At 37.6% G+C, this 26509-nt stretch overlaps 1 protein-coding gene across 3 annotated transcripts in view; it reads left to right on the top strand.

Annotated features, from left to right (window-relative positions):
* lrfn1 (leucine rich repeat and fibronectin type III domain containing 1) overlaps positions 1-26509 on the top strand; it is a 106215-nt gene that overhangs the window by 44633 nt on the left and 35073 nt on the right. For 2 of the 3 annotated variants that reach the window (XM_077723195.1, XM_077723193.1), the window contains exon 2: positions 23718-23777. The gene's annotated coding sequence lies outside the window, so the exon portion shown is untranslated. Of the gene's footprint in view, positions 1-17133; positions 17213-23717; positions 23778-26509 lie in introns of those variants that run through there. The other variant, XM_077723196.1, reaches the window with a different exon arrangement.

Here is a 26509-nt window from a genome sequence, read left to right as displayed (position 1 = left end):
TTTTATATAGTGATAAATATGGATTTGTATATATAGAAAATTAGAAATGTATAGAATTCTGACTCATCAGACCCCGTGTCCAATACAAAACAACAAATTATGTTTCCACCTAATTCTGGTTCTCTGAAAATTACCTCACTGGGCCAATTTCTACCAGTGTGGTAAAATTTCGGAACAATCCCTCTTGTCTATGCATATGTTTTTTGTGCTATTTCTGTATGCCCAAGTTCCCTGCACTTTTCCTAAGGCGGCATTGACCAACAGCTAATGGCAGCGTAAAACCCGACTAGCAGACGGAGCCTCAGGGTGTAATTACTTTGGTTTCCAATGTTTTTGACAATACTGGGTGTATTCTGAGCAGAAAATGCATTCAAGCTGTTATACAAGCTGTATGTACCCTGACTCCTTGGTAGCAAAGTGCTAAAATCCCCATTGCATTGATACACCGGCTGATCTCTCCTCCCAGCATTGGCTCGCATCCCTCTACTACCACCAGCAATTTCATTTGGGGGAGCGTCTCGAAGAAGAGATTATTTGACACATGGAGGCCACATTTGGTCCTTGAGTGTGAGACACTTAACCTGGACGGCTAATCGGCCATACTAATGAGTCCATATGCTGCTCGTCAGGGGCCGGCAGCACACCAGCTTTCATGCGAGGTAGCACATTTGAGCCCGCACAGGAAATGAAGGTCATATCAATGCAATACAGTCCGTCCATTTCATGCCTGGAGAGTGATATCATTGTTAAATCTATTAGATCAAATACTCCTTCTTCACACTGCAAAGATACTAGTGCTCAATTGTCAACTCAAAAGCTGCAGCACAAGGTTGTAGGAGAGTTGTACTAGGGAAAGCTGCTCCTATTTGTAATATGGGGATAGTGATATTGACTGTTTAATATCACAGCAGCAGCTTCTTTGCTTTTAATCCTCTTACTCGTCTTAATATGAAAAAAAAATAACTAAACACATCTTCAACGTATAATCAGGGGGTGAATATGACTGTGGATTGGCTAGAAAATGTGCATCTTTTACAGGCTTTGTCAAATGGTCTATTGTTTTGTCATGATTTGTGATGCAGTTTTAAGGTTTGGTCTCCAAGTGTATATAGAAGCTGTTTCCTTTAAGCCTGCATGTTGATTGGCTAACAAGATGTCGGTTTTGATATAGGTGCTGTGTGGGGTTTCATGACCCTGCTGGTCTCATTGAATAGAAGATTTCCAGTAATGTAATCTGATGCTGAGTGCAGCGGACTGACTCTGCGGCTGGCATGAGAGGTACTGACAAATTGTTGTGATGTAAAAATAAGTAGTGGCCTTTTTTTCTGCTTGTTATTACAACAGTAAAGCAGCTGATGGGGGGGGGGGAGTCAGGGAGCTCAGTTCTCTTTTCTATTTCTCAGAAGTCTTTTTTTTGTAGTTGAGGGATAATAAGATCGAGGGAAGCCAAAGGTTAGCGCACCAGACCACCGTTATTCTCTAATCCCCACATATTGTGAGAGGATGTGGGTGAAAGAGGTGAAGCACCAGTATAGTCACTCCTGCCTTCCAACTGCTCATAAGGTGCAGGAGGGAATTGGTTGGGGGTAGGTGGGACACTTTTGCTGAATATGTATCAGTTAATTTGCAAGGGACTTTTTTGTAGAGCTCACCTTTTATTCGCAGGCTGACACCAGGAAAAACATACAGTAATACATGAAGTGATTGTAAATCATGTCTAGCTTTTTTTGTCTGTTAATGTTGCTAGTTTTCATTTTGTCAAGAATATTTCAGCAGCACTGCAGTGAAAGAATGTTATACTTTACCCTTCTTATCCCGGTGGGATTAGTAATTCACCTTGCATGAAGATGAAATGAATGTGATTCCTGGTAGGCTCTCTTTGGATTTTGTTCACATAAAGGACACATGAACAGAGGTACTATTGAAATTCAAAATGTTTTAAATTTCCTCTACCTTAAAGGTGCTTGTAAAGTCATTTTGAGGATTTTCTTTAAAAAAAAATCATCAAATCTGTTAAAAATAGGTAGTGCTGAATCTCTGAGTTGAGGGCAAAAACTCTTGGTCTGATTTTCCAAATTAGTCGGTGTTGTTAACAATGGTCTTTATTTTCAACTCATTCAAAAACTGAGTTTACAGCACCTTTAACACAAGCTCTATTATAAAAAAGTGACATGTTCACATTACTTTCAAACTATCATATCACATCTGTTTACTGTTTCGTGTATGTCAAAACCTTGATTTCTTATCTGCAGGCTGACAAACTAACTATAGTATCTGTCTTTCCTATGGCTGTATGAGCCCCTATCACTCCCTAAATGTCTTATTGGGCCCATTATGTCACAAAGTGCATGTTTGGCACGCTAGCTTGTTCCAGAGCAAATAACTGTAAGGAAAGTGAGGCAGGATGTGTGGTAATGTAGAAGCTCCATTAATGTTGAACAGAATATAAAGGCGTAATGGGATGTTGCCGACCTATTTGAACACTCTAATGATGTCCCAGCGGCGCCCAGAGTACACTATAAGAAAATGACCAGACCTTGTTGGGGCCCATAGACAGACTAGTATTGTACTGGAATTGTAATGAAGGCCTGATGCTTGTGATCATTAGCTTCTCCCAGCTTTTCAACCTCTCTCTGAGAAGACTTTCTCAAAATGAACTTAATAAATTGTGCTGAATACCTTTTTCTATCATATAAAATGATATGATAATCCAGATTCTGTATCACCAGTTGAGAGGAAAGAAAGAGCAAGAATTGCCTGGAAAATTCTTCGGTATCGCACATCCTCATAAGAGTTGTGGGGGTTTCCGGAGCCCATCTCAGCTGTAAAAACTGTATCTAGTTTTTATCAGTTACTGACTCATCGTAAAAATATATCTCATATATGGTAAAGAAATCCCAGATTCTTCTAGGTTACAGTTTAAGCATGTTGAATATTGTGTTGTTATATCTGCGACAAAGAATAATTTGTTGTCAAAAGTTTAACTACAACAATACAAGTTACCTCATGTAGCTAATTAGTATTCAATACCTGTATCGTACATAGCTGAGTTTCACATTGTGGTCTATATACGCTCTCATAACACTATCAAATTTTCCCCCTGCAGCTATTTGACTATTCCTGGTTGGTGTGAATGACATTTGTTTAAACCTGTCAATTTATACCACCAGCATCGCTACTGGCCACAGCCAAAATCTCAAAATCCAAGGGGGTTTTCTGGGTCAAGTGCAAAAAGGAATTCAGAGGGACGAGTCAGGGAAGTGCCAGCAATGGTTTCTATGGTAACTGCAGGCACAGGCTGTATTTTAAGGCAGTTGTTTCACTGCGTCTGGCTGGGATCTCTGTGTGTTCCCGACCAGTCAGGCGAGAAAAGGGGAGAGCAGTGAGAGGAATTTTCCCAAAGGGCCGCGAAGATGGAAAGTGGGGCAGCGTAGCCCGTCACCGTCAAACAAAATCTCTCATCTGTAGAGAAAGGGAGAGGATCACATCAGGATTTTTTTTTACCTTTTCTGTGTGCATTTAGGCATAGTTAGGTGTCGATTGATTAATACTCATAGGTGATTTATACTAATACCGAGTTTCCCCAGTATACATTTCTAACAGTGTTTTTGTGTAACGACCCTTTACCCATTCACACTTGTCTGACACATGTTTGGTTACTTGGGATTCCCCACATGTTGTCTCGTCAGTAGGAGTAGACATAGATGGCAATGGCACTTGCATTAGGTGGCGTTTATATTTAATGATGTTTTTTGTTGTTGTTGTACAAGTATTTTCTGTCTCTTTTTCTGTCTGTTCTTCCTTTTCTCTGCCTCCCCTAAATCGGTTTCTGTCCATGATTTATAAAATTATATTAATAAACCAATAACTTAATATTGCACCAAAGAAGAAACAGACTTCTACAAGTCCCTTCTCTGGCTGATATACTTCAACTTTTTCTATGATCAGCATTGTGAGATGGAAATGCTTTAACAGTATAGTAATGTTACTGTTTACAAACAATTGACTTTAAAGGAAGTTATGAATTTTTGTCTGGAATTGTATAAACATTTTTTAAAGCTCCTCCTCAATATTCCTAGTTTTATTCATGAATATGACACAAAAGTATCTATTTCGATAAAAAAACATGAAATTGATGGTTCCGGAAACTGAAGAAACCCATGACATTACGTACTTTACAACAATATGTAACCTTGGAGCAAAACTGTAATTCTGGTTTAACTATCTGAGGAAAGATCAGGCATTAAAACAACAAAGCAAATTTGACATACTTCTGCCTGACAATTCAATTAAAAGTGAAGCAGAACTATCATACTCATCCATGAGAAGTTTTTTAATAACAAGGAGAAACAGTCATTTTTGCTTAGTTGCCAATCTTTTTCTTTTCTTTTTTTTCTTTTCGTGTGGGATATTAATTGGGCGGAGGTATAAATGAGCTCATCCAGCCTGTCTCATTTGTATCAAGGGTGCCTGTTTTAAAAATTAATGGAGAGCCAAGCCAACTCTTCTTTTTTTTTTTTTTAAAGCTTGTTAAATGTAGGATGTAGAAGGACTCAAGTTCAGAGTGAGATATCCACTTGCTCACTTTTAAGATTAATGATTCAGTGGGCTATAGGAAAAGTGTTTCTAGAATATATTATTTTACATTACAATAGCACAATAGACTGAGTGAAAATCATTTTTTAAGGTACTTGAGTCTTAAAGTGTAGTAGTGGTTTAGTAAGGCAGAAAAAAATTGAAAAACACATTGTCACATCTAAATGGCGCACACCGACTTAAAAGGTGCTGTCAGTTGATGGTGCAATTCTGTATTTAGCCTATACACAAGACACTCCTAGTCAATGGGTACAATCTATGGTAATGGTAGCATGAAACATATGCTTGCATGCATGTTATAAATATACATGTAGATATTTAGCATGCCCACTTCTACTGGCCATGTTGAAGTTCTCAAGTAAACAAGGATTTTGATTGGGTAAACATCATATTATGATGTTTGCATTATAATCATCATAATGCATAGTTATGGCAGTCTTGCCGCTCCTGTAAGTGATGTCTCTTCTCCATAATTGCGGCACGTATTTAGCGTTTTGCTTAGGCTTCTTTCACAAGGCAAATGGTAATTGGAGGATAATTGCACCAAGCTCAGATTTTTTTTTCTGAAGTAGGAAATGAATGCTAACATTAACTAACATTCCCTAACAAACAAACATCTTATTTCCACGTGTAGTCATGTTTTGTTCAAACACTTATCAATTAGGATTTAGTTGAGTTGTCCCATTTATTTAACAAGAGCTTTCGGATAACTATAGATGTCGTCAGCCTCTGAATAAAACAGTTAATAGATTCATACATTTTTACAAAAATGATTAAAATAGTTAGATTTTTTTTAAACTTGAAAGGGAAATTATATCTAACTAAATAATTTTTCAAGGAACTTTTAGCGCCAACCTAAAAAAACAAATTCATCATCCTTTTATTGAAGTTGCTATGCAACTCGGCACCTGTTTTTTAGAAAAACAATGTGATTTTTTTTTTTCTAGTAAATCCGAAATGGAATGTAAATGTTAACTGCAAAAGGTTTTCCGTCCATTATCTTGTGCGGTCCTTCAATAGGAGGATTTGTAACTTAATAAACAATAAAAAGCGTCCCCCATCTTCATTGGAGTAAACAACCAGACTTTGCTGTTTCCATGTAGGCAGATCTTTCATTTTACCTTGTATGGGGACTCAAGGACACAGTGCTGAGTGTGGACAATATGAGATAACCTGAGGTTAAGGTTAGGTTCCCTGTGAGTAGAAATGAATGAGTTATTTAAAAAAATAAATAAATTGAGCCCAGAGGGACGAGAATGAATCGACAAATGCTGCCTCAGTTCAATTTGACTGCATGTTTCTAACGCAACTCGTAAATCCGTAAACCTGCCCTTGTTTGACTACCCTCACAAGAGTTTCTCCATTTGATTAGCTCTGCTTATAAATCCATGGAGTGCCTTTAGATAATATGTTATGAATTATTCAAACATAGCAAGTTAAAAAAAATGTAGCTAGTAAACATGTTATATTTGATGGTTACACTTATGGACCAGAGCCGTGATGGAAGCAATGTAAACATCTCTTGTGTTTGACTTTAATTTGGCAATTTGTGGATTCATATCATCGAAAAGTGGATTAAACATCTGGCCAGGAAATGACGCCGCATGTGCTTAATGTTGTGTTAAAATATGTATTCACTCGGTCTAGTTTGTTTCGGTTTGTTTTTGTTGATATTCCTAAAATAGCAAACAACAGGAGGTTTTTAGTCCCACTACACATTCAAATATTGATTGCTCTGCCTTGTGCACTATTTCTTGGGGCTGGCCAGTAGTTGTTATTGTCACACAAATTGATCATCAATGACTTGGCTCCTTTTTGTCAGGCTGTGGTGACGTGCACTGTTTGCTTCATTGCACAACAGCGTGGAGGCTTTAAATGTGAAGAAACAAGAACAACACCAGTGAGCTTGCTTGTTATTGAGCAGAAACAATTCAGACTAAGGGGAACATCAATAATGTTTCTTAAGAGGGGCTTTGACGCTTGGGGAAGTGTGGGTGGAATTCTTATGAGAATTTTGTAGAAAATCTCACGCACACATACACACTAATAATTTAAATCCAAATTGAAGCTGTTAATAGAAACTGGTACTACTTCTTCCAGGGAAAACGTGAAAGAAATTGGCATGCTCCATATATTTAAATGATAAAACAATTCACTAACTAGTTGTAAAAAGTTACTTTTTTTGTTAAAGGCATAGATAGGTGTTGCATGTCATTTGTCTTCTAGTTATTTTTCAGGATACATGGAATTTTAGAAGGAAAACTGTGATCCTGTTTTTAACTCTTACCTCTTGAGTATTAATATGATATTCACCCATAAATATACATCAAAACTGACTTTGCACCAACTCAATTATACATCCCAATCTGATATATCTTGTTAACTTCATTTTCCAGTCAGGAAAATACCTAAACCATTCACACAACATAAAATGGGTCTAAAAGCACAACCAAAAATGTTATACAGTGCATACTTTCCTGTATAAAGTGATGACAATATCACGCTTATGTTTTGTTTCTCAAATCACAATGCCCCCGTTATCTATTATCTCTGCAGCAAGAAAACATTCACACCTACTGATTATAAATTACCGACAACAGTGGCTAAGATAACAAATTTGCCTTTTCTCTTCTAAGTACAAGCTAATGTGTGTACGTTGTATTGTGCACAAAATGACAGCAAATTTTCTTTCTCAACATGCAGCTGTCGCCCACTGTTCCTCGCATTATCTCCAGCAGGAATCCAGACGCTGCTTTTAAAAAGAAATCTTTTTTAGCTTATATCAATTAAACATCTTGAGCTTTGTAGATTTGTAGATTCTATAAAATATTTTCTTGATTATTTGCATTTCAATGACATTCGAATTTTGCTTTGATTTATAATGAGTGAGTTAATAAGGGCAGTAGCTATGTACTTTTCTCAGAAAAGAACTGCACAAAGACGGTGAAACAAAAGCACCTCCCTTGTTATTAATCAGAGACTGACTTGACAGTTCAGAGCATGCTGCTTTCATGAGCCTATGTGGGATATTTATGTTGAATATATTTCACTCCACCAACCGCTTCACATGCTGTCATCCATTATTTGTCAATGTTCTTCTAAAGCTATGGAAGTTTCTTTTACCATTTCTATGCTTCTTAGTTGATGACATCACAAGGAAAGGAGGCTCATCATGGATGCTTTCATTTGATTGGCTAAAATAGTCTGAGTATTGAGTCAAATGTCTCTAATTCTTCTGGAGTTTTCATGGAGTAAATATAGTTTATGCTGGGATGCATATGTATCCAGTTCTTTGCTCTTTTCTCATAGACAACAATGCAGTAAAACAGATAGTGATTTCCAAAAGTCTGGTAGCATCCCCTAAGTACCTTTTTTTAAATTTCTTAGCATTTAACCTGACTAATAATTGCTAATTGACCATTTTTGATTTCCAAGTTTATTTTGACACAAGAAAGCATCTCCAAACCCTATGCCCTAAAATGAAAAGTCAGGATATATTGATGTTCCATTTCAAGCTTAGCTTTAACACTGCTATCAGGCCCTGGCAGGGAATATGAATTTCATGCTGGCAGATGCCAACTTTCATCTTGTGTTAGTTTGTGTGTGATGGCCACTTCTGCCTGGCAAACATAAATTCAAAGTGAGCCTCAAAGTCAATCTCATGGGGTTTGGAATTCCAAATATCCACGCAGTCCTTTGATCAGCACTATAGATTATAAGAATTTGCATTTTCTTCTTACTAATGAGCAGTCACTTGCAATTTTGTATGAGGTCTGAGAAGTCCTTGGCTTTTTCTCAAGGTTTATTGATTCACTAAAACTGTTTTTATACTTTGATAAACTGTATGGAAAGCTGTTAGAAAGACCTCCAGGTCAATAAAGAGGTTTTACTCTTTGTCTTACACTGTAAGTGTCCTTCCTCCTTTTAACTTCACTCATTTCTGTTAAAATGAATGGAATAATGACACAAAGGCTTCCATGTTGTCTTTACCAGATCTACTCATTACCCTTATTTGACCTTACTTGGTGGTGGAGCCAGTTTAGGAAGAAAACTAGTATTCGGAGATTAATTGTGCTATACAATCTAATATAATATACCATCTTCAGATGATTTTGAATTTGATTGATGTCGAATTACCATTGTATTGTGTTTTATTGAAGAATAGTTGGCTCTGAATTGAGTGATGAATTGATTTTGTTTAGTTACACTGCTTTTACAACATTTTTTGGCTTTATGTAATAGTTGGTAGTTCTACACAAACAGATTTTATAAATTTCCAATACAATTGTAGAACTTTTAGGTGTCAAGACAGCAGTAGGTCTTCTGAAGGAGTTCAAACGGGTCTTAGCCTGCAGTGAGCTCTCATCTTTTACTGCTGTATCCCCATTCGGGCATGATTTCATTGTTGGAAGTTGAACATCATATGAATCAGTGCAATATTTCCTCTGGACATAAACATGAGTTCAAAATAGTCCTATGCAATTTTTTTGCTCAATTATTTTTTATCCGCAGTAGTTAATGAGAGGGCTATACTAGTAGCTGTTTTTGTAGTTCAAAATGATCTGCTCTTTTAATAGGCACTCTACAGCCCTCTTAGAAAGGGAACAACAAAGAGCTGAATAAACTGCTGGAAAATGGATATTATATAAAGCTGTACAGTATTACAAGGGATAAAGTTCCATATAGTTCTGCTTAATGCTAATTTGCTTTATTTCACATTGCAACCCATTTGGGAAATAATCTACATTGGTTGAAACAACACATCCCAATTGGTACGAATGGAAACTCATTAAATTCCACATGATTGACACAATTCCCAACAATCGGCACATTAATTGAGCAGGCTCATTAATGGACCATACACTGTAGTTTTATCTCAATGCATTTGTGGCTGTGTTGTGACTGTCTTTTATTGAGGATGGATGATGTTTGCCCTCAGGCTGAGCATGACTGTCATCAAACTAAAGCCGCTGTACACTCATTATGGGCCTTTTCTCCGCAATTTTGGAGGATATTGTGTGAAAATAGTATGTTAGCTGTCCCTCAAATTTGCTGCAATTTTGAGGAGGACGGTTTAGTTTTATAAAGTATGGACTAACTCGATGATATTCCACCGAGGATTGAAGCAGGTATGTTAAGCAGGAAGGCAGCAGGCCAACTAAATAATACAACACCTAAGGTCATAAGGTCATCTCAATGGCCAGGCAGCTGTATGACTCAGGACGTATGTCTTATAATTTATTTACGACTAGTCGTTAAGCTTACTGTGCACTTTTTTTCTTCTAATTCAGTAGTGTGCCATATGGATAAATAAAGAACAGACGGATTAATTGCGAGGATGTGTGGACATGTCAAATGCATCATTTGCAGCCACTGATGCTACACAGCCATTATGTTGTGGTATGGTGGGAAAACTGTCACTTTGTTGACTGTCAAGCATCCAAGAATAGTAATGTGGGGGAAAGGCTGTTTTGCAATAGTCCCAGTGGACCCTGTTAAGGTAGATTAGGAGAGATGTACATGTGCCACTGCTGTGTGATGCCCACGAGCAAGTCATTAGCGCCTCATGGCGTGAGCTGGCTCCAACCATTTGATAAAATGACGGAAGATGACTCGTACGTATTGTTCACCCTCTGGATAGAAAGTTTGTTTCTTAACAAATGTTGGGTGCGTGTCTGTCAAGCAGGGATGCATTTTTTTCTATACATATTTTAAACAAGTTGAATCTTTGTCAATTTGGTATGAAATAGTTGGCTAATTTACCTGACAACCAATCCCAGTTCGAATGATTGTCTGTTCCTATCAATGAGTGAATCATGAAACTCATTCTCTGAAGTTGGAGGTTTAACTCCTGCTACTCTAGCTTGTCGAAATTGTGTAAATTCGGGTCCTTTTTGCTTAGGTTGTAACATTTGTTGGGCTTATATATTGTCCTGATAGTTATTTTTTCTGCGGCTGAGAAGTGTGTGTATAAATGTGTCAACTGTGTTTAAAGGTTCAATGCAATTTTCTAAGAATGTTGTTAGATTTTCATGTTTCCTATTCTAATTAACTTCATTTTCAAACGTTCAAATAATTGTTTCCTATTTCCATTGGCATTGATATTTTTTTTAAATGAATACCTCATATTTGTATAATACCGATGAGTGTAAATTGCTGTATTTTGTTGATTATCTTAATTTCTCTCAGGTAGTAAATGCATCCCTCAGATCACACATACTGTAATCACAATTAACTAACTAAGCATTTACAAGGCCAGATTGCCTTTTCCAAACGTTTGGCTTCATTTACTACAAATCACATTTGTTTCGCATTACTGCGTCGTGTTCTAGTGGAACATTTTTCTACTCATTGCTGTGTTTCATCAAGGTTTTAAATGTGCTCAGGGAAAGGCAATCCATCACAAGAACGCCATACTTTTCGTTTCATCGCTAATGGCATTTTAATGTAAGAGAGGTAGAGAAATATTGCATGTGGTTTGGAACCATAGTCTTTGTTTTTGCATAATTATTATTAACACTTTTGTTCTTAAATTGCTCGGATTAATTTGGCGTAGGAAAACTTATCCCCCCGAGCACATAGTTTGTCCGGACTCATTACTACCACTAACAATGATATTGTTCTATTTATTCAAAAGCATATATGCAAAAAAATAATAACTAAACAAAATAGTGAGCTTTCCACTGGATAAATCTGCATTGTTAAAGGTTAAATCGGACTTTTTCTTATGTGATGTTTCAGGCAATTTAAAGGCCCTCTCAGTTGACAAGTGGTACGGTGTGTCTTTGGTAATGCAACTCAATGAGGAGGCATTGCCCTTTCTACTTCATTGAGAGTGAAATGGCTGAGAAAAACGACCTAATAAAAAGTTAGTTTCTTTTAGAGTTTATGCAATGCACTATTGCTCTTGTTTTTCAATTCAGTGAAGCCTGGTGTGGCTTCTTAAAGTAAGTTTGTAGGACCAAAACAATCAATGTGTTTACTTACTGAGTGCTAGGCCAAATAGTTCCGTTTTTCAACATTAAAGCTCACAAACCACTCTGTACAAACAGAAAACTTTTTAACTTGACATTTTATGGAATCCACGTACAATGAAATGGGAAAATCTTGTTTCCACACTCTCTTGCATTAGCATATGTCCATTCTTATGATCTACAATCATCAGTGGTCACGGTTGAATGAAAAGCATTAGCCCAACTCAAAGCATCCATCTGTTTCGGTGTTTGCCAGATTTTGCAAACTCATAATTAACGGAATAAAATATAAAAAATAAGGAATCACTTGGCCGCCTCTTATTCGGCTAACTAGCTTCATATAAATGTCATTGAAAGACAGAGATGGCTCTACACATGCAATTTTTATTGACCAATTGAGAACCTAAATCCCAAATTTCCTTTAAAGCCATCATTTAATGTTATTATAATTTAAATGAAAATTAAGTTCAAAACCAGCGATTAATTGGCCCTTTCAGGGGAATTGTTGAAATGATCAGCAAACTATGAAGGCTTACTACTCCCACAAACTTGCTCATCTGTGCAGTATAACTCCTTTCGATTGAAGCTCATTTAGGTGGAGCATTGAAGCCTCCATAAAGGCGATTCATTTGGCTGAAGGAATTGAACTGATGCTCTAAGGCTCAGTTGCTTCTTGTCATTTCCAATATTGTAAGCCTCCCTATCAGTGATACTCTCCGGTGCACAGCTTTTCATATCAGCAGGGCCTGCTGTTTAAGCGGAGGCAATGTCTTGTATTGTAGTTGGTGAGATCTTCATTTCTTTTTGTGTTATGTCATGGTTGACATTAATTTATTTATTAATTTTTCTTTATGCCAAAGATCCTTAAATTTTGCATGTGCAAACATTTTCACATATTTGTAATACGTTTAATGTTAAACTATTTTTTTGCTGAATTATTATTTTTTGGACCCCTCCAAAAACAGCCCTTACATCTGAATAGGTATTTTTTGATTGGCTTTATTTTTCAGAATATAAGCTAAATATCTAAAACTAGTTTAGTGTATTATATTTATTTTTCATATGGTAGTTTCCAATCAAATTTATTAGTAAAATTATTAGAAAGTGTTTCATTAAGATAAGAGTTACTCACTTTTTTCAATGTATGAGCCATCCTTAGTCAAAGTTACTTTTTTTAAATGTATTTTTTCATTCAACTGCCCCAACATTGATTACACAATTTCCATATTTTTGTACCAGAATGCCCATTTTGATCTCAAGAGGATGCTTTTTGTTGTATAAGCAAAAATTTCCTTCCTCTCAACATCAGTATCGGGCAACCTGCTACCTTGTACCCGTCACACGACCACGCGTTACATCCTTGCCACGGTAGTTCTCCTCCATCCACCCCCTTTCCGCTCCAAGTCGACACAACGTTCCCACTGAGCTCGCGTTTCCATCCACGGATACACGCTCGCCCCTCATGTTAGTGACAAATCATTCCATCTGTGAGTCAGAGAGCGTCGTAGGAGAGCTCACCCTATCATCTGTCTCACACAGATGAAGCCGCGGGGTGTCATTGGCTGCGTTTGGTGGCCTGAGTGTGTATACACGCGCACCCTCCGGGATACTAATGGAGCACATTCTGGCTGCTCCAAGTATACAAAAAGTGGGTCGAGTCAATCATCTCATCAAGCTTGTTTAAATCCATTTTAGAACATGTTCAGGATTGTGTCATTCACTTGTCTGATGCCATTTTGGCTGCGTGCTCATGCTGTCTTTCTATACACGTTTAAGTAGGATTAACACAATCTGTAATCTGCCGCTGCAGGAGGAGTCCTTTCTCATTATTCCCATGAGGGATCAAACAAGATTTGGGTCACATAATTAGACCACCCTTCCTTTCTCTCTCTCTCTCGCTTACCAGCCCATTTGTCATTTATGACAATTGAGTGATAAATGACAATGCATGCCAAAAAAAGAGATTTGTTTGGCACAATGTTAGCTATTGATATGCATGAGATATTTATATCCTCTAATGATGCATTTACTTCCAGTAAAGTTGGGTTTGGCAACCAAATTTGGATATTTTTCCCCCCCTCATAATTATATTGTCATAATTACGAGGCTACTTCTTAAAAAAATCTCACTCATACTATTATATTGTACCCCAAAAAAACCCAAAAACCAATACAATATATTTTTATTGAATGTAAGTGAATTTCCTACAGGCCTTTATTACTGTTACTGGTGCAACTTCTCAGTTGTATTGTGAAACAATAACCAAGCGATAATTACTAGGTGGGTGTCTTGAATCACTTTTACAGCCTTTTAAAGTCTCCAGTTGACAAATTATTGTTTGATTTTATTTAAGTAGAAACTTCATTACGCCTGTAAAGACGCATAATTCAATTTTCCATTGCATTGCTGGTGTCTAGTTGACTAAATATTTCATTAAATTTAACTCTTGTTTGTCATAGCAGTCTGTCAATAGCAGGCAATGTTATGTTTAAGGCGTGGATATTAAGGAAGCATTTTGCCAGATACTTTTTAGTAATAAACGGAGGTTTGGCAGTTAACCTTGATGTCCATCATCTGTCTCTCCTTCACTCTGTCTCTCACTATGGATCTCAGTCTCTCTCTCTATTTTTCCTCTTTCTCATCATATGTGATCAAAAATTGTAGAAAGGGTAGAGGAAGGCAGACATCCACAATATGCTGCAAAGCCAGAATGCGTGAGAGCCCAATTCCATTGAAGATCCCTCGTGGTGATGTGGTGAACCCTCGCAAAGTACTCTTGACCTCTTTGTTTGAAAAAAAAAAAAAATGAAACGCCTCCGCTTTCCCTCCGTTTTCACAACTCTAAAAGACTCTCATCTCAAAGGAACTTCTGAGATTTAATGCTCTCTGAAATTGTTCAAATGCTGTGCAGTTTTAACGAGAGCAAAGCTAATTACATTGATCAAGCCAGGTGACTGATTGATGAAAATAACCCACAGTCTAAGATTTTGGTCGGTGTTTTATTACAATGTATTCTAAATAAAATATAGCAGAAAGCCTTTCAAATAGTACACTCACTAATGTACACTAAACTATACATTAATAGTGCGAGTGCTGCCATTTACAAAGCCAACGCAAACGGTAACTCCACTGGAATGCCACAGAGTGGAGTGCTAAAGACAAATGCATTAAGATGTGTCTATTAGTAGAAGCAGGCACAGCCATTAAGCCCTAACAAAACATTATGGATTAGAGCTACATCAGATGTACATTCTCACTTAAAGAAGAAATTAAGTTGAAAGTTTTACATGAAAACTTGCTCTTAAATCTTAAATGTAGTGGAATGTATGTAACAATTTAAAATGTTAATCATATAGTATATACAACCTATATAGCCACCATAATAAGTACTCATTGTGAATAAGTCAACTCATTCAATGACTGTCACCTTTTTAATAACAATAATTTTGAGTGGGATTGACACGCTGAAAATATAAAAAGAAAAATACTGCTGTCTTCACTAGATTCACTCATTTTTTTTAGTTAGCTCCATGGTTCACAAGTCTTAGAGCTTTATCTTTTCTAACTCTATCACTTATCAGTCCAAGCATGCAGTTGGGTGTTCATACCAATGCCTGGGGGAGATTTTTTTCCCCTACTGATATATTTTTCGGCAGCATGTACACCTTTTCCGCTTTCTACTGTAGTTGCTCTTTAGGAATAGACTCCTGCCTCAACAGCAAATGTAAAACCACTGATGGTTTCTGTCAGAAAAGAGCCAACAGCTGCCAAGTCTGTGACGCCCTCCAACCGCTCACAGGCTTTTGAGGCTAGACCACAATATACTTGACATATATCGTTTTTACTTGGCTTTTCAAAAAAGAATGTCCAGGCTAAACCAAACACTATTTGTTACAGGAGAATGTCTAAAGGTTTTAAATTTGTCTTGCTGTTGTTTTGAAGGATCCGAGCTCTGACATGTAGGCTTAACTCATGTGGTGCTGAATGGACAGCGCCGCTGCTGGTTGCACTCAATTAATTCCACTTTTTTAAAAATACTAACTTGGTAATTGATTTTTATTCTGACTACAAGGTGCCTTAAATATTTTTTCTGCCTCTTTGCAAGTGCTGGGATAATGAGTTGAATATTTTTATAGAGTGATACCCATTTACATATTGCAGTTAGAGGCAAAAACGGAAACATTCAAACTGTTTTTTCCCCCCTGTATGCCTTAAATAGGTGTTTCTAACTTAATAATGAATGAATGAATTCAGAATGGACCCTCGGGCAGCCGAGTGGTTAGTACATCGACTTCACAGTTTTGGAGCCGAAGATTCGATCCCAAGTGGGTTCTCACTGTGTGGAGTTTGCATGTTCTCCCTGGGCTTACGTGGGGTTTTTTCTGAGCACTCCTGATTCTTGCTACATTCCAATAACATGCAGTAAAGGCTCGTTAAACACTCTAAATTTCCCCTAGGTGTGAGTGTGAGCATGAATAGTTGGCCACCAACTCAGGGTGGTGTCTGAAATCAGCTGGGATCGGGTTCAGCACCCTTGTGAGGATAAGCAGTTGAGAAAAAGGAATGAATGAATTCACAATGTTTATTGGAGCATCAAAATGTTATATTTTGCACTCCCAAAGATATTTTCTTTGATTGGTAAGCGCTTTCCTTTCTCAAGGGCAAAGTGCGCTCATTTACATTTTTTTTGCCACTGCTTTGCAACGAAAAGAAAAAAAACGAGTCTTTTTGACTGCAGTCTCATTTCCACTTGGCCCTGACGCCTTATGCTGCATTGCCTAGTTGCGCATGCTTTGCAAACTACTTTTTCGTCTGGTGTGTCTGTATATTACTCATACAGACACTCGGCCTTATGGCTGTTCTACTTCAGAAGTGCATCCAACTTCATATTCATACAAGACTTTTAAAGTAGTGAATAAACATTTATAGTTGTCTTCTAAAATTACGATTTTAAATATTTTTGTGAGTTTAAATTTTATACCAAATAGACTTCTTATTTTTGTCAGCAGTTTGTTCTGTCTGTCAATGCCTCAGGGAGATTTCTATTCCCAACATAACCCCTCTGTTGCCAATTTTTGCCCCCAATTAACTCTTCGGATGCGCTTCATGATGATAGACCTCAATTTTAAAAATCATTGGTCACCAGTGACAGCGATAGATCTCCAGTCCACTTTACTGTCAGCCTCTCCCAGTTCAAATGGATTGGACAGTGGGTGATTATATGTCCTGATTTATGCAGGACCCTTGCTCATTTAAATGCCGCATCCGACATCCTAGGCAGACTCGAGCAGGAATCTTCTTTGTCCTCTCTTTTGGACTTGGAGGCTGTAGTAAATGCATCATGTTACAATATATTCTTATTTGCATTGTAAAGAGCAACGTACCTTTTGACAAACATTTTTATGACTCATCCAAGTTCACAGAATGTATAGTGATATCAGAAAAATATTGTGGCAGAGCTTTGGGATTTACTATGGACACATTTTGGCTAATTTATGATTACTCGAATTGACTCGGTCTTTCTTTTCATGGGAATTTGTGGTAAGGGTGGAATTGTGCACACACTTGACTGACACAGCAAGATCTGCTCACATCCAAGTCGATCCTTCATTTAAAAGATGCCATGCTGGCTTGAAAGGAAGGTAATAGACATGGGATATAATTAGATATTGTACGCAATTGTAAATCTCCACTGTCACAATGATGACAAAACCTGCTCAGATTGTTTGTAAAATTCCATCTGGCTTCATAAAATGTCATCAAGAGGCTCACGCCAGAATGATTTATATTGTTTGTAACCCAACATTGTGACATTTACAGGGCTTGGCATGCGTATACAAAAGCAAATAATGGCCCATCCCGAGGGTTCAGCAAAGATAGTGAACTTTATACGCTGACGTAATTTAAAAGCTTCAATGTGCGGAAAAAAAACATACAAACTTTCTTACGGATATTATTTTCTAGATTGACAACCTTACAGCATCATTGCAGTCTTCATTTTTCAACTGCTTTTACAATATAAATCAAAATATATTTTTTGCATTATGTCAGTTTATTAATTCATGCTATTTTGCAAAGTTTGAATAGATGTGATTGAAAATGGCTGTGGGACGATATGCAATAACCTTATTTTCCCCCAAAAGCAATTACCCATTTAAGATACAAATATTATACAATGAATCTTAGTCATATTTTTTGTCTTTTTTGCAAGATTGGAGAAAAAAATTTAGCAGCTGCAATTTGTGGTGATCACAATCCTAAATATGTAACTTTAATGCTTATAAGGACAAGCGCTATAGAAAGTGGATGGATGATTATTTCACAACAAATTAACGATGGTGCTGAAGTTGAATCAAATCATTGTCATCATAATCCACAGGAATGTGTCATCATTAATTTGAAGGGAGGCACTGTGCGTTTCCGTGCAAAATGTCTCATTAACTCTAAATCATAGTGTACACTGTTAATGAAGAGTTCCATCTTTGTCATTATTGTACCGGTGAGATACGAACTGACTTGAAGATTTTAATTCATTCTTGTCTTTTATTGCCAATATACCAATTATAGTTGAAACAACCAGAGCCGTGTTTCATGATTTTACCGTGCAAATTACTCAGATTATGCAGCAGGAATGAGCAATAATATTTTGGGTACACACCTACTGTTAGTAAAGATTGATATGAAATATAATCTTGAGTCACGGGTCAAGCCACAGATAATGTAATTTGTTATGTGAACAAAATGGTCGTCAAATAGGTTGGGTAAAAAAAACCTAAGGTTAAATGTTAGCACTTTTCTTTTGCACAAACAGTGTGAGTAAAGGCTTAAGTTTCCAAGTTGATCCTGAGTCACCTCTGGTGGGATATTTTACTGGTATTTTTGCTCAAGAAGCAGCCAGGGGCAGAAGTGATAAAATATTTGAAAGTTATGATGGGAAATGCCCACCACTGCTTGGTTATCTGAAGTAAGAGTAGGACAAACAAAAAAAACAATACAATGTGCATATTGCACATGCCATTGTTTCTATATTTATGTACTTTTGATATATTGTCCAGCCCTAATTTTCCCTTTAGCACAGCTCCATCTAGTTGGTGCATAACACAATCCCTATTACTTCCACTACTAAAACCACCACCACTACTACTACTACTGAGTGTTATAATCCGCTATGCCTTTATATTTGCAACACATTTTAAAATCATTCTTTGAAGGTGCACTTTATAGTCCGGTGCACCTTATAGTGCGTAAAATATGGTATTTTTCAATCCCAGTTTAGTCAATATTAATCACTGCTGACTTGGACATTTAGTCCTCTCTGTATGTCCCTTTTTTACATTTGCTGCCATATCAGAAATATTTAATTGCTTCCAAACTTCCACAAAAAAATAGAGAAATAAAGTTATATTAGTGGCTCTATGCCTGCTGAAGCCTTTATCAATACTGTCCAGTACAATCGATGAGTCCATTAAGCATTTAATGGAGCACTGCTCCCTTGCGTATGAGCGCATTCATCAGTAAACAAATGTCTTCTTTTGCTACAAGGACAATCAGGTAGACTACATTCAAAACAACAGGAGGACCTCACCAATTGATTTCCGAACTCGACATTGTTGATGGATGGGATTTAGACCAGAAGTAGAGGATAAAATCTTGCTGCATTTTCAGGGAAAAAGATGCTTGTGCATTATAAATTAGTGTTCAATATTATCTTAATTGATGGCCAAATATGCAGGTTGGGACTTACTAGTGGCTTTGGGGTAAGTTTGTTCTAGGAGTGTCTTTTGTTATGGTTAGTGGAATTTACAGGATGCTAGAAAATGTTCTAAATATATAAATAGGAGGGTGGTCATGATCTGAGGCTTTACTCACAAAGCAAGGTAGGCTGATTTAAACTTTGCTGCAGCAAACAACATTGTGACTCATCATAGAAGGGAAATGGTCTCCTACAAGTGTCACATGTCAGTTTAGCTCACCTCCATTATCGACCGTGGCCAGATTTTCTCTTAGGCACATGACAAAGTGTCTTATTTATATACAATTTTCCTCTTGGTTCACTGACTTGTATTTGTTGGATCGGGTTTTGGCAAAAAAAAAAGAAAATGGCTGAAGCACCGCAACATTTATTAGAGCGTAGATTATTTGATATGATTCTCTCAGGCAATTTGTGTGATTGCTCACCACGGTCACTGTCTACGCCGCCTTGTGCTTGCACCCCTCTAATGAAGGAGTTTGACAGCCCAGCCGCAGTAAATGCCATATTACAAAGTCGTAAAAGAATACAAAAAAAGCACATATTACTCCTTGTTCTTTTTCACTCCTCCGCTCAGGCCATTATCTCGGTACAGCGCGGCCCACGTTGCCGGCTTCTACTTCACCTCAGGGTTGCTGCCTTTGTCTAGAGCGCTCTCATCTGCGGGGGTCGCTTCGGCCGCCTCGGAGGTACCGGTGATGGCCGACATGCCAAGTGTGTGGGTGGACTAAGGGAAACGTATGCTAGTCTGTGTGTTCAATCACTCAGTTTGCTGCAAAAAAATCTGGTCTTCATTTACTTGCAGGCTAACAAACGCAGTCGACATGTAGGCAAGCAGATATTTGTCTAGGAATTCTCATCACGACGGTGTCACCGGCTTGTTTTGTATTCCGTCCACATCCGTCGCCTAAAAAGAGGATGATTAAACAAGCAGGGAGCAATGAAGCTCGCTTAGACTTTGCCAGTCGCATTGCATCCCAGTGGCCCACGATCAAATACGTGTTGCTTTATTTGTTTTGTTTTTACTGAGAGCTTTATAATAGCATTGGGAGTATTGGCCACATTTTTTCTTTGGAGCCTTGTAGTGCTTTAATATACTCTTTAAAAAAAAAAGTACTCTTTAAAAATAGTCGTACCTTTCCCACTAGAATACTTTTAAGCTCACCTTTTTTGGTCAAAAGGTATGTTTTCTGTTTTTGTTGTTGAGAATCATCTTTTTGAAGACCGTTTTGCTACTATTTTGTACATTAAAAGAGCAGTTGGTATGAAATAAATATTTGTATTACACAAGCATGTCACCCGTCTCAACAAGTTAAAGAAAATAGCAATTTATTACTACAGTGGTTATTTTAAACATTGGTTCAAAAACAGGTACAAGCGTAAGCGAGTCTACATTTAGTGAAACAAAACACTGCAGTGTCAACATGCTACCCAGACAAAGAAATTCTAAAATAGGCACAGTTATAATCAGTTTGTTTCCTTTGTGATTATCCTTCACAAAGTGTAGAGGAACATTGAATAGCTACTCATTTTCAAAGAAATTTGCAACGTGTTGTTCTTCATTTTGATTTTATTTGGGCCAACTAAGACGGTCTGTTTACAAATAAATATACTAATCAACACTTTAATGGAAAACGGTAAATATTTCAAAATGATTCATTTCATAGCAATAATTGTGTTACCATGATGCAATTAAATCACCATATTCAAAATTTGCTACACATGTATGCCAATAGTTTTGTTTGCTGATTAACAGTCATTCATTCATTCAGTCAAATTATTCAAAGAAATAATATGTCTTTAAGTGTTTATCTCAGGAAAATGGTTTCTTTGTGGTGAAGATATTCCCCAATATCTGGCTTGGACTTTGGTTTATTTGAAGGGTTTGATTCTACTCAAGTCTGACCTTTAAACTCTTGACACTACATAAATTGTTGCTCTTTTAAGAGTTTGGTCCTGTCCTTATACTTGACTGTTAAACTTTACAATTTGAAGTTACCTTGGAGTCTAAGTTGCCACCGGAGATACTACACTAGTAAGCTCCGCCTTTCCCCAAATTGAACATATTTGTCACTTTTCATTGGGTTGCCGAAGGTCAGAAATAGAACAAGCCTTGAAAAGTTTTGGAATCCTACCGTACAGCTCCACTGATACAAGGTTATCAGTTAGTTATTGAAGTGCTACCCTATGGCCATTTACTTATTAATCTTATGCTTTACCTCAGTTTTGATACCACTAAAAAATACACAGAATTGTTCGTCAAATGCCAGTAAGACTTTTGCTTACTGCTACTTTGTGTACACGTACAGTTTCTGTTCATACTAGTAGATTCTATCTTTCCATCAACGATAATAAAGGGCATTCTTCCTTTTTTAGATGTCATTATTTTTTTCAGGCCTCCCAGCCCGCACATTGTGAATTATGTAGAGGCAGCCCGTTTAATGCTCACTTCCAGAACGCCACATTTTGTCGTCACGGCGAGAGAGATCACAGAACAGGCTAAGAAGCCTCTGAGCGCTGGCCCGCTGCTGTGAAGTGCCGGACAAATGCACTTTTTGTCCTTGACAATGCCAGCGAATGAGAAGCCCTGCAATACACATGAAGCAAATAGCTGTCATGAGAGCTGTAGTCTAATGAGTTATAAATCATGTCATTGGCCTGGTGGTGGGGGGAGAGCGGCAGGTCAGGACATTACACCATGTTTAAGTTTGACCTACACATACCTAAAGCCTAATCCACTGCCACCATTTTTAATTGTCTTATAGGTATGGTATTAGGTCTGGGTGACTCTTGGATCGGGCTCAAAGATTAGAATTTTTGTTTTATTTTCTATGTACTATGTCGTATTTAATCGATCATAAACTAATTCCATCTGAGCAGTTGAGAGTCTAGCCTGCCACTTGCCACTCGCAGGGTATTATGGACTAGATGTAGAAGAAAAATAGATGTGCAATTTTGACTTTTATGAGGTCTAAATGAATAACCACTTGCATGATTATTGAATTATTTTCGTCTTGGCTTTTCCAGCAAATGTTCCTACTGATTTTGACAGCCCACGTGAATCACAAGGCCTGAAAAATGACACTTTACTTAACTGAGGGAGGCATAATAATTAAATGTAAAAGTCAACATTCCACTGATGGATCTGCTGCCTTTGCTAAGTCACGTGTGTTTCGTGTGTGTACAGCATCTCGCGTTTGAGGAAGGGTGCGTGGGCGTTTGATGAGCAGACGAAGGAGCAGTTAGCGTGCAGTCACACTCTGTAAAATAACGGCCGAACGGCCCTGGTGATATTTTTGTACCCTCCCTTTGTGAATTTGGACGTGGATTAATCAATTCCTTTAGCGTGGCATGCCTTTGAGAATATTAGGCTGACAAGACGGCCAGAACGTACCATGCATGAAATTGTCATCCTCAGCTCACACCTAGTCGGAGGGTGAAGAAAGCAAAGATTGTTTGCTTAAGTGATGACATGCTGAATAAAGGTGCTAAACTGTTTCCCAAAGCGTTAAGTAAAAGAGAGGTGGAAATTTACAGAATGTCTGTGATCAGCAGAAGAATACTGTGCAGTTTAGGAGACCCATTTTCAATGTTTTCCCGACATAACTCGTTTAAATTTGCAGGATGGGTTTTAAATTGGGCAAACATTTCAAATATCAGAGAGCTAATAGGCCATTCTTTAACGTTGCTATGTTTGCAATAGAGTAGAATCCTGTTTTTGGTCACAATGAGAAAAGATTGTTGTTCATGTGATCTGCACCAATTTCAATTTAATACATCAATGGGTATTCTATAGGGATCTCAAATGAAAAACACTTGAACTATGAATGGAATAAAGTGGTCTGAGTAGAGTATGAGTTTAAATAAGATACATAATAAGTTGTAATTCCTTTGTGATTCAGCTCTGCAAAAGCACCAAAATATCTCATTCAGATGAAGGCAGCGTAGATAAATATGCGCACTTCTCCAGCCCCTAGATGAGTATAAATCACTGAAGTGAGCCACTTCTATCAACTTTGCTGATTTCTTTGAGTCAGAAAGTCTTGCAAAGTAGGCCACAGAGTTAAGTTAGTCCCTCCAGAGAATTGCAGATTGTGTTTTCTTCTGTTTTCCTCAGCTCTTATTTCTCACTTAGACCTGGACTTAATTTTCTTTCCCTCCCTTTTGCATGAAATTTGCAACTGTTCATAACTTGACATTTAAGTCACAGTAATCCTCTATAGATTAAACTTTATCTATCCCACACTCAGAAAATTCACTATAAAGATGATCCTGAAGATTTAGAAAAAAAAATAAAATGAATCCAGCTTAGCGATTTTAAGATGTTGTTGTAAAGTACACGATATTTGACCATTTTAATGATGTTTTTGTTGAACTCTGCCTTCTGTCTTCTATAGGCGCAGGCTGCTTTCAAGTAAAGTCGTGCTACAAGCAAGCTGGAAAAGGACAATAGAACGGTAAGTCCATTAAATCAATATAACCTCCAAATTATGTCATGATGTTAACTAGGAGATTTATGATAGTAATATCTATGACAAAATACTGGGCATCATGTATGTAATTGCTGCTTTGGATTGACATGTTTATTGCACACACCATTGTTTTATACTGCAGTGTAAACAGCTTAAAACCCAATCAAACTCACAGCTGTCTATGAAAACCAAAATAGCCCAAGTAATGTTCATATGTAACAATGATTTGTAGCTAAGAGTTTAAATCATAATTTTAGGGTTTACATTTTATTATCTTACACCAGGGAGCAGACTGACAGTGATGGGTATTCAAATCCAGTCTATTTGAACTAGAAAGGATGTATGGTATTAGGATGCTGTTTTTACACAAACATCCTCTCATCCGCTTGGTCGCAGTTACATGCATATCCTAGCCACCATGTCCCCTATCACTTCCCTCACCCGCAACCAAACACAGTGCGACACTGATAGCTCTGGGATCACATGGGCAGAGCTCGAATGGCAAGGCGGGTTGTGCAAGTGGGAGCCGGCTCCATTAACAGAGCGGCTGCTTCGCCGAGCCAGCATCCTCTCCTCCTCCCTCCTGCTTAGTCCTCCTCTTTGCAGCAGCAGATTTAATTTCTGGTCCCATCAGAGAAACATTCCCTCTGAGGAGCTATGGCTGTGCTGTGAACACAGATGGAGGATTCAGATGAGATATGCTTTTGATAAACTTGTGAATGTCAAACGATGCAATCTGATTGCATGCTTTTAAATGACTATGTTACTACATATTAAAATACTACATATGAATTCATAAGTGAGGCGCTAATAAAAGAAGCCATCAAACCTAATGCACAGCCTGCTGCATTAATATGCTATTCGACATCTAGCCGTTGCTACGTTTACACTGAAAAGCCTTAGAGAACTCATGTTTTCTTGTTGCAATGAACGCCTGTTAGTTTGTGTTTCATTATGTTTTGTTGTTTGCACAAATACATTCAAGACTAGCACTTAACTACACTCAAGGATATGGATTTCTTAGAATGGTTGTCTTGGGAGAATTAGAAATTATTTATGGAACGCGCTTGTTGCACTAGTGTAGGGTAGAACTTAACAACAAACCACTAAGCTGATCACTTCCAGTTATGCATCATTTTTTAATAAAAATCTAAATAAGGCTTCAGTTGGGTATAATTTAAACCATAAAATGAGCCTAATAGAGCTTAACCCAGCTAACAGTGGGCAGTTGGAAGTGTACACTCTTGAATTGGTTGCCAGCCAATCGCAGTTTCAGCTCGGTTTGTCATCCAAAACTTTTATTCACCTTCCTTCCCCGTCTTTCTGCCATAAGATTGAATACAGTTAAGGTTTAGGCTTTATTGGTTCACCTTTATAGGGTCTACATCATGGCTGCTAAATGGAGCCGATGTTGGAGCGGATTGTTTTCCGAGGGCTGAGGTTTACATTGTGAGAGGAAACTGATCGCAGCTCTGACAAGCCTGCGGGAGGCTTTTATGCACAGTGTGAGTGTCTGCCTGCAGCTCTTTTCGGCTCTGGTTAGGAGGAGCAGAAATAGGCTGCATCAGCTAATCGGACAAAGGTTTAAAATAGAAAGTTAATGATCCGTCATGCAAGCACAAAAGAAAGCATTTTACTCTGCGTTGTTTCCACCTGGATATACGTCGTGTCTTATATTAAATCAACAGAGCGTATTTTCAATTAGGGATAAAAGGGTTTTGGAAAAAAAGTTTTCTTTTTTTTTTTAGTCATTGCGTAGTTTGCCAAAAGCACAGAAATAGCTGAATTAACTGGCGTGCTGTTCTTGTAAAGAGATTTTTCTCTTTTGGAGCGCAGAGAACAGCAAATGAGATGGGCACCTTTGATTGGTCTTATTCAGAGGGAGGGGCTATTAATTATACTCTGGAAATTAAAACAGTAATTATTTGAAGCAAGAGTGGTCTAACTTACTTTTGTCTTTCTTTTCTTAACACACAATTAAAGTTGTCACCACCAGTATCAAATGCTATTTTAATGCTTACAAGTGAATTATCTATGCAAGAGGTACAATCCATAATTTAGATTTTTTTTAAATCTGTGACTTCTCTAGTGTGTAAAATAATCATGGCAGCAATCAGTAATACAACACAATACATTCTTTGTTGTGTTATTCTAAACATTGACAGTTTGATGTCTTTGAAGATTGCAGCTTTTCCACTTACCTTTTTGACAGTACCAGTGCACACATCAAAACATTTGCAAATAGTTGTTTTTATGTTTTTTGCACGCAGTGTTTTTTTAAGGATGCTATAATTAAATAAAAGAGTACAGATGCAACTCTTGCTGTTGCCGTGCGAAACACCAACACCAAAACACAGCCGTGTCAGAGGAACGAACAGCTACATTTGGCTCGCGACGCAATCTGCTAGAGTGTGCTCAGCTTGAGGATCCATCTTCATCAGCGTAGACAGAAAAGCAAATGCGCGTCCAACTCAGCAATTGCAGTGTGCTCGACATTTGTATGCAAATGTACAAAGTCACATTGCTTGTTACCTTTTTCCCCATTTGCCTTCACCTACGACTCCTCAAATGATGCACACAGATGTAAATGCTCAGTACAATATTGCCCATTATGTTAAAAATTATACAGATTGGATTGGTTAAACAGTATGCCTAATTGGATTCTAATTGTTGTTTTAGCAGGCCGCATATTACATAATAAGTTTTGTAAGGATTTT

This window comes from Stigmatopora nigra, chromosome 8 (genome assembly GCF_051989575.1).
Source record: "Stigmatopora nigra isolate UIUO_SnigA chromosome 8, RoL_Snig_1.1, whole genome shotgun sequence".
Taxonomy (NCBI): domain Eukaryota; kingdom Metazoa; phylum Chordata; class Actinopteri; order Syngnathiformes; family Syngnathidae; genus Stigmatopora; species Stigmatopora nigra.
The sequence above is the reverse complement of the archived record's forward strand: the minus strand, read 5'-3'. Positions and strand labels throughout refer to the sequence as shown.